The sequence below is a fragment of the Artemia franciscana genome, chromosome 10 (genome assembly GCF_032884065.1).
Source record: "Artemia franciscana chromosome 10, ASM3288406v1, whole genome shotgun sequence".
NCBI lineage: Eukaryota > Metazoa > Arthropoda > Branchiopoda > Anostraca > Artemiidae > Artemia > Artemia franciscana.
Window position 1 is genome coordinate 14,849,699 of NC_088872.1, and position 17,847 is coordinate 14,867,545.

General features: G+C 34.8%; 1 protein-coding gene across 4 annotated transcripts in view; it reads right to left on the reverse strand.

Annotated features, from left to right (window-relative positions):
• The window catches only part of LOC136031823 (Ca(2+)/calmodulin-responsive adenylate cyclase-like), a 191,284-nt gene extending 173,900 nt beyond the window's left edge, over positions 1 to 17,384 (reverse strand). For 3 of the 4 annotated variants that reach the window (XM_065711646.1, XM_065711644.1, XM_065711642.1), the window contains exon 1: positions 17,294 to 17,384. The gene's annotated coding sequence lies outside the window, so the exon portion shown is untranslated. Of the gene's footprint in view, positions 1 to 6,989; positions 7,167 to 17,293 lie in introns of those variants that run through there. The other variant, XM_065711643.1, reaches the window with a different exon arrangement.
• Positions 17,385 to 17,847: the final 463 nt, after the last annotated feature.

Genomic DNA, 17,847 nt, shown 5'->3' on the forward strand with positions numbered 1-17,847 from the left:
TCGCTAGCTAATCAACATCATTTATTCACAACCCGTCAAAGGAGAACAGAGACAGATGTTCGTGCTACACAACTTGACCCATGCTAATAAACATACACTTGAAATGACGTACGCCTTTAAGGTGAGAAATGAGGTTCGTTTCCATGAAACCATTGTAATAAGTAGAAACAAATCCGAGTCATATAGCACTTGCACATAGGGGTAGAATATGGGGAAAGAAGAGGGTGGATCAAAGCTGATGCAACCCGGCTCAATGAGCGACCCGGCTCAATAGTAACCAAAACTCTAAAAATGGAATTTTGATGCCAATAGTTACATCAAAAGAATCGCATTTTAATGCTGATTTTAAATGTGACTTTGGTCAAGATTAGTCTTACCCGTCAAAAGTTACGAGCCTGAGAAAATTTGCCTCATTTTAGAAAATAGGGGGAAATACCCCCTAAAAGTCATACGATCTTAACAAAAATCACACCATCAGATTCAACGTATCAGAGAACCTAGTAATGGAAGTTTCAAGCCCCTATCTACAAAAATGTGGAATTTCGCATTTTTTGCCAAAAGACAAATCACGGATGCGTGTTTATTTGATTTCTTGTTTGTTTTTTTTCCCAGGGGTGATCGTATCCACTCATTGGTCCTAGAATGTCGCGAAAGGGCTCATTATAACGGAAATTAAAAGTTCTAGTGCCCTTTTTAAGTGACCAAAAATTGGAGGGCACCTAGGCCCCCTCCCACGCTCATTTTTCCCTAAAGTCACCGGATCAAAATTTTGAGATAGCCATTTATTCACCATAGTCGAAAAACTTAATAACTATGTCTTTGGGGACGACTTACTCCCCCGCAGTCCCCGTGGGAGGGGCTGCAATTTACAAACTTTGACCTGTGTTTACATATAGTAATGGTTACTTGGAAGTGTACAGACGTTTTCAGGGGGATTTTTTTGGTTTGGGGGGAGATTTGAGGGGGGTTACGTGGGAGGATCTTTCCATGGAGGAACTTCTCATGGGGGAAGAGACTTTCAATGGAGGGGGCGCAGGATTTTCTAGCATTATTTAAAAAAAACAATGAAAAAATAAATATGAAAAGTTCTTTCTACTGAAAGTGAGGAACAGCATTAAAACTTAAAACGAACAGAAATTATTACGCATATAAGGGGTTTACCTCCTCTTAATGCCTCGCTCTTTACGCTGAAGTATTTTTAGTAATTTCAACTATTTATTCTACGGCCTTTGTGATTCAGTGGTCATTTTTAAGGAATTGGGACAAAATTTAAGCTTTAGTGTAAAGAGCGAGGTATCGACGAGGGGTGAGCCCCCTCATATACGCAAAAAAAACATACGAATATAGAATTTCGCTACGTAAGTTAATTCGTAAGTTATGTATATTTTTTACTTATGAAAACGTTCGTAAAAATTAAAAGTTATAGTTGCCTTTTTTAAGTAATCAAAAAATTGGAGGGCAACTAGGCCTCCTCTCTCGCTCCTTTTTTTTCTCGAACGGAAATTATTACGCATATGAGGGGTTTACCTCCTCTTAATGCCTTGCTCTTTACGCTAAAGTATTTTTAGTAATTTCAACTATTTATTCTACGGCCTTTGTGATTCAGTGGTCATTCTTAAGGAACTGGGACAAAATTTAAGCTTTAGTGTAAAGAGCGAGGTATCGACGAGGGATGAGCCCCCTCATATACGCAATAAAAACATACGAATATAGAATTTCGCTACGTAAGTTAATTCGTAAGTTATGTATATTTTTTACTTATGAAAACGTTCGTAAAAAATTAAAAGTTATAGTTGCCTTTTTAAGTAATCAAAAAATTGGAGGGCAACTAGGCCTCCTCTCTCGCTCCTTTTTTCTCAAAATCTTCCGATTAAAACTATGAAAAAGCCAGTTAGCCCAAAAAAATAAATATGCAAATTTAGTTTTAATTGTTTATGCGCGGAGAGCCAAGATCAAAAATGCATTAATTCAAAAACGTCCAGAAATTAAACAAAAAAAAAACAAGTTTTTTTAAATGAAAGTAAGGAGCGACATTAAAACTTAAAACGAACAGAAATTACTCCGTATTTGAAAGGGGCTTTTCCTCCTCAACGCCCCACTCTTTACGCTAAAGTTTTTTTACTGTTTTAAATGTGGAGTTAAGAGAAAGAGTCAAACTTTAGCGTAAAGAGCGGGGCGTTGAGAAGGAAAAGCTCCTTTCATATACGGAGTAATTTCTGTTTGTTTTAAGTTTTATTGTCGCTCCTTACTTTCATTTAAAAAAAACTTGTTTTTTTTTTGTTTAAATATAAGAGGTTGATTTGCTCTTAGACAAAAAGTAATAATCAAATACGCATAGTAATTAAACGCAGCTTAAACATATAAGAAATATGACATAAACATTCAATCAAATACTGAGGGTTCATGGGGCACGGGAATTTTAAAAGACTTATCATTTATTTACAGTTGGGTATAACCTATAAATACTGCTCAGTTGTAAGAAATATTCTTATTAAGTGATTTAGAACGGATTGAGACCGACTATTAACGGTATCTTAAATTTCTGCTTTATCTTTCCCGACATTTCCGTGATACTGGTTTAATTTAGTTAGGTTCAACAACAGATATTATTAAAATTTTTAAATATAAAACAAACTTTATTTCTGCTTATATTTGGTTTATATTTGGTGTAATATTTTTCGTGGAAACTATTTTTAATTTCATTTCGGTTCGTTTTTAATTGACATTAAATAAAAAAAAGTTTTTTTTTACTAAAAGTAAGGAGCAACATTAAAACTTAAAACGAACAGAAGTTACTCCGTACATGAAAGGGGATTTTCCTCCCTCAATGTCCCGCTCTTTACGCTAGAATTTTGCTCTTTCTCTCAACTCTACTTTTTAAAACAGTAAAAAACTCTAGCGTAAAGAGCGGGGCATTGAGGAGGGAACAACCCCTTTCCTATAGGGAGTAACGCCTTTGTTTTAAGTTTTAATGTCACTCTTTACTTTTAGTCGAAAAAAACCTGTTTTTTTTATTTAGTTTCTGAACGTTTTCGAATTAATGCATGTTTTGGCTCTCCGCACATGAAAAATTAAAACGAAATTTGCATGCTTTCTCATAGTTTTGATTGGACGATTTTGAGAAAAAAGGAACGGTGGAGGAGGCCTATTTGCCCTCCGATTTTTTGGTTACTTAAAGGGCAAATATAACTTTTAATTTTTATGAAATGTTTTTATTAGTAAAAAAAATATACGTAACTTACGAATTAACTTACGTAACCAACTTCTATATTCGTATGTCTTTATTACGTTTATGAGGGGGTTCGCCTCCTCGTCAATACCTAGTTCTTTACACTAAAGCTTAAATTCGGGGATTAAATCAACCGCTAAGACATAGTCATTAGGTCTTTCGACTATGCTGAATAAAATGGCCATCTCAGAATTTTATGTTGCTACGTTGTTGAATTTTAGGTTACGTGGGAGGATCTTTCCATGGAGAAATTTATTATGAGGGAAGATTATTTCCATGAAGGGGGCGCAGGATTTTCTGACATTATTAAAAAAAATGAGTCAAATAAAGAATTTTTTTTCAACTGGAAGTAACGAGCAGCGTTAAAACTTAAAACGAACAGAAATTAATACATATGCGCTGGGGTCCGTCTCCTCCTCAATACCTCGCTCTTTTCACCACAGTATTTTTAGTAATTTCAATTATTGATTATACGGCCTTTGTGATTCAGGGGCCATTCTTGAAGAGTTGGGACAAAATTCAAGCTTTAGTGTAAAGAGCGAGGTAGAGACGAGGGAGCGAACCCCCTCATATACGTAATAAAAATATACAAATATAGAAGCTCGTTACGTAAGTTACGTATATTTATTACTAATAAAAATGTTCGTAAAAAAACAAAAAGTTCTAGCTGCCTTTTTAAGTAACCACAAATCGGAGGGCAACTAGGCCTCCTCCCCGACCCTTTTTTTATCAAAATCGTTCGATCAAAACTATAAGAAATCCATTTAGCCAAAAAATTAATATGCAAATTTCGTTTTAATTATTCATGTGCGGTGAGCCAAAATCAAAACATGCATTAATTCAAAAACGTTCAGAAATTAAATTAAAAAAAACAAGCCTTTTCAACTGAAAGTATGGAGCGACACTAAATCATAAAACGAACAGAAATTATTCCGTATATGAAACGGGCTGTCCTGTCCTCAAAGTTACGCTAAAGTTTGGCTCTTTGTCACAGTTCTACTTTTTAAAACAGTAAAGAACTCTAGCGTAAAGAGCGGGGCATTGAGGAGGGGACAACCCCTTTCATATACGGAATAATTTCTGTTCGTCTTAAGTTTTAATGTCGCTCCTTACTTTCAGTGGAAAAGACTTGTTTTTTTTTTAAATTTAATCTCTATAAAAATCCAGATTTCGGCTTGTCTTTTAAATGTTGGAGGAAATTCAGCAACATAGAGAGAATATTCAAATATACGGGTGAAAAACTTGCATAATCCTACGGGTTCTATAGATCCGCCAAGATTCTAAACACAATCATATTATAACCTTGAGTATAGGCAAATATTAATCAAATATCCCCCTCCAAAAGCCCTGAAAGATACAAATGAATTTCCTCAGCTTTTCCTGAGATAACACAGATACATCCTTTTGACAACTTTGAATGCAAATAGTTTATTTTGATTTAGCTGAACTTTCCACTCAACAAGCCCTGACCATTTTAGCTTAAAACTGTTAGCCGTTCCTCTGATAGCTCAGACATGCCCATGAATAAAACTAGATACACATAGTGTCTTTTAATTTAGCTTAACATCCCAACAACCAGACCCTAAGGATCCAACGTAATACCCTTAGTTATTCCAGGAATATTGCACAACAAACCTGTTGACAATCTGGATACACATAATTCATTTTTATTTAACTTTTATCCCTCTCAAGTTTACCTGAGTTTCGACTTAACACCTAATTCTATTCCCGACCTTTTCCTGACCTGTAGAAGTAGTATATTAGCAGTAGAAGCAGTAGTAATATGAAAACAGTGCCTTTTGATTAGCTTAAATTACCCCCCAACACGTCCGCAAAGTTTAAACTTATTTCTCTAAGCCGTTCCAGGGGGTGCTGATGAGACACTCTTTTGGTAACATGTATACAAATAGTGTGATTTAGTCCAGCATCCCCCGAAAATTATCAGGAAGTTTCACCTTAAGACAATTAGCTTCAGTAGTAGCAGTAATTAGATAGTCTAACACTCCTCTCAATATCCCCTGAAAGCTTCAATTTAAAACCCTTTTGCGTTTTTGGACACCTAGGGTCAAACATGTTCCCCCTTCCCAATAGCAAATACAATATGGAAACAAGAGGCAAATTGGTTAACTTACAGCCCTTCCCCAAGGAGTGTGTGGGGAGTCATTACCAGAGGCATAGTTATTTGATTTTTTAACTATGCTGAGCAAAATGGCTATCTCAGAATTTTTATCGGTGGTCTTTAGGAGAATAAAGGGCATCGAAGTTTTTCTTGTCCTCCAATCACTATTCACTCTAGAAAAGGGAACTAAAACTTTTAACTTCCGATCGAATAAGCCGCTTCTTAACATTTTTAGTACAACTCTTTCCAAACGAAATCCCTTGTTGAAAAAAAGAGAGGGTAAAAAAATAAAAAGAACTGACTTCGCTCTTTATTTAGGCAGCGCATTACACTGCCTGAGGTAAACTGACAGACGTAAGTCCCGTTTAAAAAAATATTTGAGGGGCACTGCCCTCTAAATAAAGAGACTGAGAAAGGGACCAAATGCTTGAAACTTGAATCCCCAGTACTTGGGCTTAGAGGACACAAAGACCCAAGAAAAAATAGAAGAACAATATTAATTCCCTACCCAAAAATGGTGTTAAATAACTATATTAAATAATAGGATTTGTGTTTGGTGTTAAATAATATGGTTTCGATTTTATTCAGGTAACCCTTCTACAGTTGTCACTACTTTCGTATTTCCGCATTATTTTCTTAGTCAGGTATGATTGAAACTACGATTTACATGAAAGACGAAGAGTTTCTTCTTGTATTTTCAAAAATTCTAATTCCCCCAATACGAAAATAAAAATCGGTGTCGGCTCCTCGAAGGAAGTCACGTATGTGACGTGTTATGATTTGTTTAATATAATTTAATGAAGACGCCGAATTCAATCCCTAGTCGTGATTTACTATTTTTGATGATTTTTTTCCAGAAGTGTGAGGGAGAGTATGAGCACCCTTTTCAGCATTTTGTGGGCACCCCCTGTGCGCAGTGTGCCTTTTAGTATGCTCAGTACACACTCTGGGAGGGGTACATTTTTCTTAAAGGAACATTTGAAAACTGAAATAACATAAATTGAAATTTCCCTACATTCTAGGAGGACCCAACACCTCCCTATCCCCATTAACACGCTATGATGCATAAATGTAATAACATTATACTTACCAGAATTTCCAAAACCAATTCAACACCCCCGTTATGAACCGACAATTGAAAACTTTCATTTGAGTTTTTCAAAAGGTGTTTATGCTCAATTATCCAATGTTAGTGTCAATTAACTTTCTGGGGGATCCTAGAATAATTCTAATACCCCAAATACGAAAAACAGAAATCGGCGTCGGCTCCTGGAAGAAGGTCATGCATATAGCGTGTTATGATTTGTTTCTTATAAAATTAACGAAGACACCGAATTTAATCCCTGATCCTGATATACTATTTTTGACGAATTTCTTTCCCAGAAATGCGAGAGTGTGGCGCCATTTCAGCATTTTGTGGGCGTCCCCTGTGTGCAGGCGTGCCCTTTTAGTATGCTAAGTGCACACTCTGGGAGGGGTGAATTTTCTTCAAGAGGAACGTTTAAAAACTAAAAACAAAACAAATTGAAAAATCACAACATTCGGCGATTGAAAAATCCCGGCGAAGAGCCGGGGTGACCCGACTCCTCGCTGCCCCCCTCAATGGACTACAATATATAAATGCAATAACATTATACTTGCCAAAATTTCCAAAACCAAGTCATTAGCCCCATTCTGAACCGACAATTGAAAACTTTTATTTGAGTTTTTCAAAAGGTGTTTATGCTCAATTATCCAATCTTAATGTCAACAAACTTTCTGGGGGATCCTAGAGTAAGCACTTCCAGCTGTCAACTGAGCAAAACTATCTCCAACTTGCGTGGAAACATGCATAAGGATCGATTCAAGGAGACGACGCGCCAGGGAAAGGCTTAAAAAAATGTAATTGCAACATCTACATAGTGTTTCAAAATTCAAAATTGCGGACAGGGCCGGAAAAAGGGCGATTGGAATATAGCTTTTGAAAGAGCCTCACGCCACCATCAAAATGAACAATTGATTTTTGAAATTGTGAATTCGAGTAAGCGTTGCTTCCGGAGAGAGATCACTTACTAGACTAAAACCAATTAAAAAAAAAACTAAGTGACATCAACAATAAATCAGGACAGACTAAATACTTTAGTGACCGTGTTGATCAGCAGCTAAGACACAAGGGAAATAGATTTTAAAACCGTTTTAGAAGCATTTGCAGAAATTTTTTTTAGAAATATATAATTAATGTTCCCATATTCGGTGATATAAATTTAAAAAGGCATTTTCAGCAGTTTCATAATATTTAAGGGACACAGACGTAAATTTACTTTAGTACAAAATGAGTACAAAAAAGAGCGGAAGAGGACAACAACTCAAAATGAACAACCTAGACCATCAAAAAGGAAACGATCAATCCAAGCTACTAAGGCAAAAGGCACTGAAAAAATGTCTGAAGCAATAATAAACGAAAATAAAGATCGAAAAGATATGTAGTTCAAATATTAGCGAAACCGACAAATAGAACAAGTCAAAAACGAAATTGAAGAATATAGAAATATGCTGTTAAAAGATAAGTGGCAGCGAGAATCACAACGACTCAACAACGAAAATGAAGAACCAAAAAAAAAAAACTATGCGGTTAAAAGACATGCGAGAATGAGGATCAGAACGAATCAAAATAAAAATGGTGAACACAGAAATGTGTGGCTAGAACTTTAGAAGATATACAGCCGTGAGAACAAAGAAATATGCAGTTAGAAGATAATCAACAGAGAAAATTACAAGCAACAGCTTGTAGGGTTAGCAGAAACACTTAAGCAAGAATCGAGAGTGTCAAAAATGACGGTGAAAAGCAAAGAATTGTGCTGTCAAAGGACAGCAAGAATCAGAGCGAGTCAAAAATGAAAGTGCAGAAGAAAAAAAGTACTTGTGCACATAATGGTACACTCGAGAACAAACCGGTTTTATCTGTCTGTATTTAGAGACAATTAGCTTACGCTCCGTCGAAAACAAGAGACGGGTGACAGAAAACATTGTACTTATAGAATTTGGGTTATACATTTGCACATTAGAGAAGGGGTGTGGATAAAGTATTTGGAACAGCGTGAAGTTAGAAAACAATTCTTACTTCATAACATGAAGAATAATTGTAGCTAACACATTTTGTATGCAGAACCGCTACAATTCATCCCCCCACCCTAATGTGCACATATGTAGCCCAAATTTCTATCTAAAGCATTATATTTTGGTATATTTTATTAGGATTGACCTAACTTTACTTCTCGAGTGCGTACTATTATGTGCACAAGTACTGAGAAGTTCACTGTGGAGTTATCCATTATCTGACAGGAAAAGTAGCCAACAAAGATGATTTGCTTGGGGGCTGCGGCCTGATTAGTCAAATTGCATTCCTGCATCAACAATTCCCAAATGAATTTTGTTCGGCCTGTTAAAGGACATCCCTTACTCTCTAATGAGTTCCACAAACAAGTAGTGCGCTAGCTTCACTTAACGTTTTATTAGCTTCACTCATTTAGCGATGATCAAACAAAAAAATAGACGTAATGTTTTCAGCTTCAAAGAAGCAGGACAAATTTATCACAAAATCAATTTAGCAGCACACCCATCACAGATCACTGAAGGTGATTTTGAACCATATTCATGCGGCGATACTACTAATAACTCACCACAGCACCAAGCCGCCTGAGGCCAACACAGCTACGCACGCTCCTACTCCATCCCAATCTATACAAAGCCTCCCTCTTTAGACCCTCACAGGAAGTTGCCATTTCCTTTAAATCTTTCTTTATGATATCCTCCCACCTCAGACGAGGACAACCTGCTTTCCTTTTAGCCCTAGACGGTTGGCCGAAAAGGATAATCTTTGGCACAGAAAGTGCCCTAGCCATCTCAACCTTCTTTTCATAATAACCCTAGAAAGCGAGATTGAACCACATTTTGTGTACAATCTACTGTTTGAAATACGGTCAGTCAGCCAGGTACCCAGAAGAATCCATGGGCAATTTCTCTGGAAAATAACTAGTAAATCTTCATCTACTTTTCGGAGCTATTCCCACTTGAGGAGTGGCACCCCTCTCGAGGAAATTATAGCCTAGTAAACGACACAGCATTTGCGAGGGATTCTGATAAATGGATGATTATTCTGGACTTGGTCTGTTTTGACGAGTGTTTTCGGGCTGAAAAACTTCTTCCTAGATAATCTATCTACTATGGGTTGCCTCATCGTAGTAACATGATATTAACATAATATAACATAATATATTAATACATAACATAATATTAACATAATATAACATAAGAAGAAGTGGAGGTAGTTGCTTCGAAATACCTTCCCGGGACATACTTTAGTCTGTAGATTCATCCCTGAAAGTTTCATTTTCCTAACCTAAACCCTTTCTGAGATAGCAAGAAGTCAATTAACTAGAATTTTATCGATTAAAGTTAATCTGTATTTTCCGATATATGTGCTTTTTGCATTTATTTAGTTACTATATAAAAAAAGTGCTACTTTATTCTGCTGTTTACACAACTGCTGTTTACTAAGGTTATATCTGCTGTTTCCAACTGAAAATAAGAGCAGCTTTGAAACTGAAAACCCACTGAATTTCTTTACGTATGTAAGGAGGTGCTTTCGTCCTTCACTCTTTTCGCCAAAGTTTGACTTTTTGTCAATATATATATATATATATATATATATATATATATATATATATATATATATATATATATATATATATATATATATATATATATATACATATGTACTAAAGAAAGGTGATAAAAGTGAGTGTGGTAATTATCGAGGCATTAGTCTGGTCTCAGTAGACATCAAATTATTTAGTAACATAATGCCTTTTAGATCAAGAGATGCTGTAGACAAAGTTATAAGAGGAGAACAGTGCAATTTTAGAGAAGATAGAGGATGTGTCGATCAAATTTTTACTCTTAGGTTAATAATTAAAAAGTACCTGAGTTGTCAAACACCTTTGGTCCTCAGTTTTATAGATTATGAGCAGCGTTCGAATTTGCTGATGGAATAGTTCTAGCGAAGATCTTATCCTTGTATGGTATACCAGGCAAATACATTAAAGTGATTAGCTCTGTTGTTAGAAGAGCTTTAGCAAAGAGCTTATGTTTGTATGGTATACCATACAAATAAATTAAAGTGAAAAGTGCTATGTACGAGAATAACACTACTGCAGTTAAGGCAGGAAATGAGGTTAGCAGCTGGTTTCGTGTTAAATCAGGAGTTAGGCAGGGTCGTGTTATATCTCCATTTATATGGATCATTTTGATGGATTTTGTTTTAAGGAGCACGGAAGAGGCAATGGGAGATCACGAAATCAAATGGGGAGGAAAAATCTCCTGGACTTAGATTATGTTGATGATTAAATCATCCTAGATGAAAATGTGTAGTAAAATGAATGAGCTTTTAGAGGTTTTGTGAGGTTAGGGAGCTAGAATAAGTTTAAAAATTAATGTTAAGAAGACTTAAGTCACTAAGGCTAGGAATAAGTGAAGATGAAACGGTAACACTGGGTAACGAAAAGATTAATCAGGTGGACAACTTCACTTACCTTGGTAGTATTAAGATGGTGGGAGCAGTACCCAAAGCTCAGGGTGTTTTTTCACAGTTAAAAAAAAATTGGAAGAATAGGAAGATAAGTCTACAAACCAAGATTAGAATTTTGGAAGCTATAGTGATGACAATGTTCAGATATGGTTCTGAAGCATGTGCACTCCAAAAAGCCAATGAAGATTTACTAGATATTTTCCAGAAAAATTACCTACTAATTGTTCGGGGTACCTTGTTGACTGAGCGTATTTCGAACACCAGACTGTACGAAAAGTGTGGTTCGATCCCGCTTTCTAAGGGCTATAATGAGAGAAAGGTTGAGATGGCTAGGGCACGTTTTGCAGATGAAGGATAACTGATCCCTGAAGATTCCTCTTTTCTGTCAACCATCTAGGGCTAAACGGAAAGCAGGTTGTCCGCGGTTGGGGGTTGGGTGGGAGGATGGCATAAAAAAAATTGAAAGGAAATGGGAACTTCCTGGGATGGTATTAAGAGGGAGCTTTGAATAGGTTGGGATGGAGGAGTGTGCGTAGCTGTGTTGGCCTCAGGCGGCTTGGGGCTGTGGTGAGTTGTTAGTAGTAGTATATATATATATATATATATATATATATATATATATATATATATACATGACAATAATTTGTACAAATTTCATACAACCTCAGATGTTTGTATATCCATGGACTAAGCTACAAAAGAATATTTTGCCTCTAACCAGTGGACAAACTAAGAGTAGAAAATGATAATAACTTAGAACCATGGATCTTCAAAATGCTAAACAACAATGGGGACATTTACAAAAAGAACAGCACTGTGGCTGGAAGTCTTAACAAATAATGGTAAGCACTCATTATATTTTATTAATTTGATAATTTGTTTCTTATGTTTTTCAAAATTTTTAAGTCAACATAGTTTTATAAAATGAAAACACAAGTTTATTGGTTCCAGTTTATATGGACCAAATTATTCACTATCAGGAATTTCCTGAAACATGCTGTACAAATAAAAGTAGTTCCGTCAGATTCCTTACTTTCTGCCATTTCTAAATATTATGGTTGTTTTGATGGTTTATCCCTTCCCCCTGATGGTCTTAGATATAGAACTAATTATATATTTAAAATTTAACTGATCTCGTGATCTGTCGTCAGTTCTTTCATTATAGATTTTTGGGGTTCAAACTGCATAAAATTTAGTTTTGTCTGACTGTGAGCCATAGAATTGTAAACAGAAATATCAGTTCAAATGATTCTTGAAAAAAAATATGTAAAAATAGATGTAATTTGGGTTATCACTAAGTAGGGACTAAATTAAGAGAAGTACTTTAGGAATATACCTAGGTTTGTATTGAATAATTATTTATGGTAGTTTTCAGAATTCCTTCTGGAGTGACCAACTATTAAAATAAATTTGGCTTCTGAAATAAAAGTAAAGAGCAATATTAAAACCTGAAATAAGCAAAAATTACTCCATAAATGAGGGTGTTTGTCTCCTCCCCAGTCCTTTCCCCCTCTCTGCTCTTTAAGCTAAAGCGACTTTGTCCCAATTCTTTAAGAACAATTTCTCAAGCAAAGAAGCACAATTAAACTTCAGTGTTAAGAGTGAGGGATGAGAATAGGAAGCATCCTTTCATATACAGAATGATTTCTGTTTGTTTAAGTTTTAATGTTGGTATTTAATTCTGATTAGGAAATATTACTTTCTTTTATGAAATTTCTAGTTCATTTATAAATAATATAAAGAAGGCTACAAGGCGCCCATTGAAAATTTTCAAGAGCAGGGGGGAGAAACCAGAATAGTAGTAGTGGGGGGAGAATACATTTAGAATACATTTTCTTCAGATTAAGTTTTTTTTTAATTAAAAGAGTGACTGACTTTACAAGCAAAAGTCATATATCTTGTAAAGTTGGTGTGTCTACAACATCTCAAGGATTGTTAAGGGTATTAAGATGATGCTTCTCAGGAACAGCTAAGGGATCTAAGGTGAAACTTTCAAGGAATGCTGAGGATGGTGTTGAAATAGGTCAAAAATCATTTTGTGCATTAGGATGGCCAAAGGGTATATTTGAAACATCTCAAGAACAACAAAGGGTAATAAGCTAAAACTATCAGGGAATGTCAAGGGAGCATGTTCAACAGGAGGATTTCCAGTTTGTAGGAATGAAATTTTACCCATGCAATACCATACATGCAGGGGAATAACTTGCAATAGGGCCTCCCCATATCCCAGTTTAACCTCACCCACCAGAAATTTAGCATTTTCAAAAATCTTGTCAAACTAAGATAGGCCTTCATAATTAAAGCATCCATGGAAACAAATCAGTTTTCTTTGGTATACATTTGCTTTTATAGTACCATATGGCTCATTTTTCACTGCCATTTTCACTAGACTTAAGAAAATTGGCTCCAATCCCCCCCCCCCTGCCAGCATTTTTCAATGCTCATAAAATGATCTGCTATATCAGAATTGAAAATAATGGCAAATTTAGAAGTGAATACTGAATTATAAAAGAGCATAAAAAATATGAAGTGATATATTCACCTTCATCCAAGCTGGATTATATTGTGAACTAAAAATTTACCAGATATTGTTTTGTGTTTTGGTATATTGATACACTGAAGCATAATTCCTGATTGACCTAGATTTCAGTTAATTGTTGTTTAACTGGAGGTCAAAGAAAGGTTTGAATGGGCCTGAACACTTAGTTTAAGCATATATATCAGACATCCTTTTATGTTTATCAAGCCAAAAAATCAGTATTCCCATCAAACCAGAAATTGACTTATATTACCAAAGTAATCTTATTCAGGCTTAGTTTAAATAAAGTGAGATGAGAGATTAATTCCTACATCCCCCCAATGCACACCTACTCTTACCTATACTTGTGTGGAGGCTCATGCAGGGCTAGACAATTTAGGCATTGAAATGTGTTCTTTAAGGCTTGTAATACCCCTTCCCCCAAAACAATACCCACCAACCATCTTGTATAATAGCTGAATCAAAATCATATGTCACTGCATATAATTTCACGAAAAAATCTTGTAAATAAGCTAAGTTAAGACAAGGATTAAGATAATAAATGCCTCTACTTACTGTTTCTCTTATATGGACTAAACTACATTACTTTTCATGTACAAATGCCCCAGAGTGCAACTTTCCATTCTTGGCAGTTGGAAAGATCAATATTAATTTTTATAATGCTTGTAAATTGATGTCCTACCTCAGAAATGACAATAAATGGCAAATTTGGCCATTTTTATTAAACAATCACAGTTTGGTGATATTACAATCATTTTAATCATTAAAAAGGGCATTATAAATCCAGTTTCCAGTCAAATGAGCCCTAACCAATATTCAAGGACCAGTGGTCTGATGCAATTACTCATGGGAAAAACAAAACAACAAAAACATGCACCCATAATCTTTATTCTTAGAAAAACCATAAATTTAAGACAGAAGCTTGAAATATCTACCATAGAAATATCTGATAGGCTGGTTATGAGGGTATGATTCTGCTTGAATTCATGTGGGCTTTCCTTCCTCTTTGAAAATCAGTCAAATTTTCTGAAACTTATAGCTTTTTATGGACACCATTAAACTTGATGAATCTTGAACGTCCTCTATATCTTGAATCAGCATCAAAAGGCAACTCTTTAGAAGCTTTAATTTCTAATAAAATATTTTTTATTGTTTGTAAAGCTTCTAACTCCTTACAGTTTTCTACTAAGAACTGTTATAAGAACTAATAAAAACTAAGTTATAAGAACTACAAACTATAATTCTTATATCAGTTTAAACTACCTTCAAGTACAAGAATAAGCTGGATACTGAACTTTTATACTTTTGAAATATTTTCTGTCAAAAATCGTTGTAACTGAAATTGTTGGAAATTAACTTTGTAAAGATTTAGATATTAAGGGCAATTGATTCTGATATTGTTTAGTCACAACTGATTCTCTTTCTTGGGTTTGAGTTCTGAAAACATAATTCTTGTTATTTGAGTAAAATGTTGAAGTCATATTGATGGATTTTATTATAAATTTAGAAAATGTATTTGCAGATCTTTGAAACCTCATAAATAAGGATGAAGCTGAAAGTATGTATCTTCTATATTAGTCTATTTAAACAGAAAATCTATTTTGCAAGGTCTCACTTTTATAAAACAAAATATTTTTTTAAGGTCATCTAAGGTCAGTACCCTCTAGAGGGAGAAGGACCAGAGGTAGATCGATTTGAAAATACCTTCCAAAAGCATGCTTTAGTCTATAGATCCATCCTTAAAAGTTTTATTTTCCTAGCCCAAGTACATTCTGAGATAGAAAAAAATAACTTGTCTAGAATTTTACTAGAAGAGTTGTTTTCTTAACATTTTTCCTTCTTAAAACCCCCTAATCTAGACCTTTATTATCAACTTCAGCCTCACCTCCCCAATAGGTAAAGATAAATCCCAAGTTGTATAGGCACTATGAACTAAATTTTTTATTAGTCACTTTTCCTCAAATTGATTCAACTGTTTGTCAAAATAATTCAAAATATATTGTTCATATACCATTTAGGGTACATACTTGCAAATTAGGGGGAGAGGGGGGGGTGAAGTTCATACTCATTAGTAAATTAATTGGAAAATTTACCAAGATTTACAGCCATAAAAACTTCTTAAATTGGTAAAATTCTAGTTTAGCCAATTTTTTGCTAACTTGGAAAGAGGTTAAGTTATGGAAATAAAACTTTCAAAAAATGGGTCTACAATATGGGTGCAAACAGTATTACTGGCTTTCATATAAAGTGAATATACCACTGGATGCCTTTTTTAATGCTGTTTACAAATATAATAATTGCTTCTACTGCAAATTCAGATTTAAGCACTTTTTGACCACTTAAAAATGACCTATATATGGGGTCATTACAAATCTGTAATAGTTTAGAAACAAATTTGGGCTATATATTTGCACATCAGGGGGGTGGGGGTAAAACATAGCATATATTAAATACGTAAACTAACCATTGCTGTATTTTTTTTATGTGTTTGTGCTGTTGCACTGGGGATTTCTCTTCTCATAAAAATTTGATGTGCACAAACACATTAAAAAAAAAAAAAAAAAAAAAAAAAAAAAAAAAAAACAGCAATGGTTAGTTTAGGTATTTAATATATGCTATGCTTTACCCCCCCCCCCTGATGTGCAAATATATAGCCCAAATTTGTTTCTAAACTATTACAGATTTGTAATGACCCCATATATAGGTCATTTTTAAGAGGTCAAAAAGTGCTTAAATCTGAATTTGTAGTAGAATCAATTATTATATTTGTAAAGAGCATAAAAAAAGGCATTGAGTGGTATATTTACTTTATATGAAAGCCGGTAATACTATTAGCACCAATTTTACTGTGAAACCTTGCAAAATTGATTTTCTGCTTAATTGAAGTACAACAAAATTGTTTTCAGCTACATAACTTTGCTTAATTCCATTTTACAAGGTTTTAAAGATATGCAAACACATTTCCTAAATTCAAAAAAAAAAGCTTTGATACAGCTCAAAATTCTACTCAAATAACAGGAATTGCATTTTCAGAACTAAAGGCAGAGAAAAAGCAACTAGTAACTGAAAATTAAGGTAAAATGTTGTTTTGTCAAAATTTCCATAGGTATAGATCTGTCATGTAGGCAAATTTCAGGCCATCAAGAGGGAGAAGGAGTAGAGGTGGGTACTTCAAAATTTCTTCCCAGGACATACTTTAGCCTGTAGACCCATCCCTGAAAGTTTCATTTTCCTAACCTAAACCCTTTCCAAGATATTAAGAAGTCAATTAGCTAGAATTTTACCAAATGTCAGGTCATCAAAGGTCAGGGCCCTCTAGAGGGAGAAGGAGTGGAGGTAGTTACTTCAAAACCTTACCAGGACATACTTTAGTCTGCAGATTTATCCCTGAAACTTTGTTTTCCTAACCTAAACCCTTTCTGGGATAGCAAAGTCAATGAGCTAGAATTTTACCATTTGGTTAAAAAACCATTGATATGGCTCAAAATTCTACCCAAATAACAGGAATTGCATTTTTCAGAGCTAAAACCAGAAAAAAGGAAACTGACAACTGAAAATTAATGTAGAACATTGTTTTGTCATTTCAATAGGTAGGCTAAAGATCTGTCAAGTAGGCGAATTTCTAAGACTTAGAAATCAGAAGAGGGTTAATATGGATGCTTGGCAATACCTTCTTGGAGTATGGTTTTGGCCCTGGATTCATTACTAAGTTCCATTTTCCTAACCTAACCCCTTTCCAAGATAGGAAAAAGTAGCTAAACTAGAATTTTACCCTTAAATTGACTTTCAAACAAAGAAAAACATTCATAAAGTGTATCAGTAAAATTGTTTGCTCCTTACATTCTTAATTCTTTTGTTTATATATTTCCAGCAATTATTTTCCTTTGTTTCTTCAACTTCTATGTTACTTCGAACATAAAGGGCTTTCACTCTTGAATCTTAAAATTCGGCGACAAGTTTTAAAAATTCGGGGAGTTTTCGGAGACAAATCTTTAAGATTCAGGGAATCAACGGGGAGGGGAGTTCAAAATGGATTTTTGTTGCGAAAATTTAGGACAGTGGCTGGTTTTTCTGAAGAAAAAGTCAAAGAGGTGAAAGGACTTTTTGTTAGTCCAAATACCTCCCTACAATTTTGCAACTGGAGTTAGGAGCCAATGTTGGTTTTAGTGTGGTTTTCAGACTGAAGTAGGATCCATGTAGTAAATCAAGCCTGTTACAGAGTAGATTTTAGAGCCAAAGCAGGGGATTGGAACCCACAGCTAAAAGCAATCATTGTTGATAGTGCGGCAAAGACCTCAAAATTGTTTTCAAATAAAAAAAAAGCCAAATTACACTTTGGGAATTCACTGCCCAAAACGATTCAAGCTTAAATTTACTTCTTTTTTTATTTAGTT